The sequence below is a fragment of the Pygoscelis adeliae genome, unplaced genomic scaffold (assembly GCF_000699105.1).
Source record: "Pygoscelis adeliae isolate BGI_AS28 unplaced genomic scaffold, ASM69910v1 Scaffold433, whole genome shotgun sequence".
NCBI lineage: Eukaryota > Metazoa > Chordata > Aves > Sphenisciformes > Spheniscidae > Pygoscelis > Pygoscelis adeliae.
This window is the reverse complement of record NW_008824472.1, coordinates 298430-301958: the sequence shown is the minus strand read 5'-3', so window position 1 is coordinate 301958 and position 3529 is coordinate 298430.

The following is a 3529-nucleotide window of genomic DNA, read 5'->3' as shown; positions in this document are numbered from 1 at the left end:
GGCTTAAGTGGGAGTCCTAGAAAAAGGACTGTTAGGATAAATCCTGGAGGTTTAGGTTCAGAGAGTCACTGCAGTGTATTTTAGCACTGGCTTTTCTATGAATACCAATTTTTAGAAAGAACTAGAAATCTCTCTAATCTTTGTCTTGCTTAGTTATAATTCATTGATTTCTGCTAGTATTTCCATATTTTACTGAAAAAAGGCAAATTTTCCTGCCCTATTGACAAAAAGAAGCTTCTGTGATATAAGCATGTTATTACGTGTGGATCTTTTAAAATAAAGCATTTAAAAATTATTTTGAAATCAAGCTGTGCCTGACGTCAGCTTTCTCTGTGCGGTGAGTTCGTGCAGTGAGTTCATGCAGTGTAGCCTCATATTTAGTATACTGTATCTGTTGAAGCACCCTATAGTTTCCAGGATGTTTTCTGAGGTATTTAGATTTATTTCAATGTTTACAATGTATTTGTTGTTCATTAAACATATTTACCCAGGCTAACCCAACACGAAAGAAATTATCTTGTTTACAGTGGAATCTTGACAAAAATACATGCAGAAAAGATAGACAAACACACATAAACCTGGACTGCTGAGTGGAACATTGATTTGCTGCCACTTCCAATTTTTCTCATTAGAACTTATTTTATTTGAACATAACTCAGTACCCCGTGTAAATGTGAAGTTGTTAATCTTATTACTATACAGAAAACAAATTAATTATTATGCATGATATTGGAAATGGGTTGTTAGGTTGGCATTGGGAAGATTAGAAAAATACACTCATTACTTCAAATGATATCTGATATACATGTACAACTCTGTTTTTAAAATCATTTGCAATATTCAGATAGCAAATACAACAAGTAGAAAAGCCCTTCTTCTGTGTGGTTTTAAAATTTCAGGCCCATGTTCTGAAGGTTGGATTAAAGATCGTAGTTTGCACTTAGACTTTTATATTTTAAAACGCCAGTATTGAACCAGAGCAAATGAAGTTGTTAGACTGAATTTCATCCAGCTGCAAGGTAAGATTCATTATGTTGATATAATTAACTAGTATAAGATCCAGGTAGCTTACCTAGACAGGACAAGGATCTGCATTTCAGGTCTGCTATTGCACCATGACTGCTTCTTAAAAACACTTGGATGTAGATGGAGGAAGCCCACTAGTATATTCTTTTTTTTTTTTTAAACAGTAATACTAGGAGTAGGAAAAGGAGCATGTACGTAAGGCGTCTTTAGTGGTGAAGCTTGTGTAGCTGCTGGTGTACTGGGGAGCCAGGCTGTGGTTGAGACCTCTAGTTCCTGTGGTAGTATTAATATTTGCTAGTTAGTTGAGCGTGGGTTTGAGGAAGGTTTGGGGTGGAGAGGAAGCTGTCCTGCTCATATTCTGTCTGTCTGGAGCGTGTAATTTCCTTGCTGGTGAGGCAATGAGAATGGTTGGGGTGTGTGACATGTCTTCTCCTCCTAATGGTGCTGGGAGTGCCAAGCTCTTGGCTGGGTGGTGAAGAGGACAGGCACGGACGGGCTGGGCTCACTCTATCCTTTAAGATGCCTGTGCTCCCTCCTGAAGTCTCTAGTCATGGTAGTCGTCAAAACATTTGCTGTGCATAAGTGCCACTCCTGTGGATAAGGTGGTACAGACAACCCTCAGCAGTCAAAACTGTCAGCTCACCAGCCACAGAATTGTAACATAGTTAGCAAAATAATAATTTTTTTCTTTTAACTTGGAGCCTTCTTGTTTGCTGTTAGCTTTGCATGCTCAGGAGCTGCCTCTTGTAGCTTCTCCTCTGCAGCCGTGCAGATGCTAAATGTGTTGCTTTTTCCAAGGAGAGCTGACAGCCCGATGAGTTTCACATGAACCCAAGTGGTGGAGCTTTTAGCAAAAAGTATGTCAAAATTTGAAACAAAAGAGTGAGATAACAGCAGTGGAGAGTTTCCACAGATCTTTGTCTTACTCATCACCCGGATTCACACTGGCGTCTTTTTGCCCTAATCACATAGATCTGGCAGATCTTAGGACACATTGAGCCCTGCCCTCCAACCCAAATGCCCATCCAGGCTAGGGGCACATACGACCTCTGTTTTCCATGCCAGAGTCTTTCTGTTTTTCAGACTGAGTCCTTTCTTCTCCCTGTAGATTTCCCTTACTGTCCATCCAGTACCACTCTACTTCCCTTCTCAGGCTTGGACAGACCTTCCTTTAAAGCATGCTGCTGGCGTACCCCAAATGTTGTCCTCTCTGCTGGGCCAGACAGTGAGACAGAAAGATGGGGAACTACCTGCTGATCACCCATGCCAAGCTGCAAAACATAAACTCCGATGGGTTTACAACCCTCCTGACCAGATCATGACAGTCAGCAAAAGAGCTGGTGGCATCTTCCTTCACAGTGGTGACAAGGTCCACCTGTCTTGTGCTGTGGGCAAGGTTGGACTATGGGCCAGGGTGGTTTCTTTGACTCCTGAAGATAGGGAGGGGAATAGAGAAAGGCAGCCCTGTCAAAGAGCAAGATCTTTGTCACCCCTCAAGTTTCCAGAGAGGTCTTCCAGCTGGGCAGCTGGCACTGTGCCCTCAGGAAACAAGGGGTTAACAATGTCCCATGTGCCTTGCTGCAAAACTTCTGAAAACTCCCCCGAAATCGGTTGCTATACTTAAAATAATGCATGTCGTACAGGGCAAGAAATAGAGACAAAACTGAAATAGCAGCATTAATGAGCGAAGTAAATATCAGCGCAGAGCTGTAAAAGCAGTGAGGAAATTCCCCTAAAGAATGTTTTGTTCCGCTTTAGTGACGCTAGATACGAGGGTTCGTCTTTGCAATCTCCGTCATGCTGGAGGCTGCCACGAGCCTTGGTGACAGGAGCACACCCCGTGCGAGCAGGAGGGTCGTCCCCCAGACCCACACGCCTGGGCTCAGTGGGGCATTCGTCGGACACCATTTCATCCCTGGAGCCACAGCTCGACCAAAAAATCTGCTTGGGTCTCCAACCCAAGAAAAGAGAGAGGCTAGATTTTAGTGGAAAATGAGCCTTTTCTTCCCGTTTGAGCTGCTGAGCAGGCAATTACGCAGCACTCCCCAGGGACCATCATGCGGCAGGCAGAGCTGGTCCTGCCTCCTGGGACACCAGATGGTGCCTGCCCACAGTCGGGGCCCACGGTGCCTTCCCGACTGGGCAGGCAGCTCTTCCCCCAGATCACGTCAAGGCAGCCTTGGCCCAGCACGTCGCCAGGCCTGTGTCGAGGTTCTGCTGCATGAGGGTGTAAGTGAAGCCTTTTTGCACAGTGACTTTTGCTAGTGAGATGACAGAGGCTGCCCACCAGCTGTGATCACCAGAGTTTTATCCTTTCGGTGATGCAGCCTATATTTCTGCTCATGCGTGTTGCATCACCTTGTGCTTAGCTGAAATACTGTATTTTAAAGCAAGAAAGCAAGGATATTCTTCAGTTTTCCTTCCTGCAGAACATATCACACGGTAAATGGCTTTTCATGGTGGTTATAGCTGTATATTGAGCAAACAGGGTGTTATCAAACCG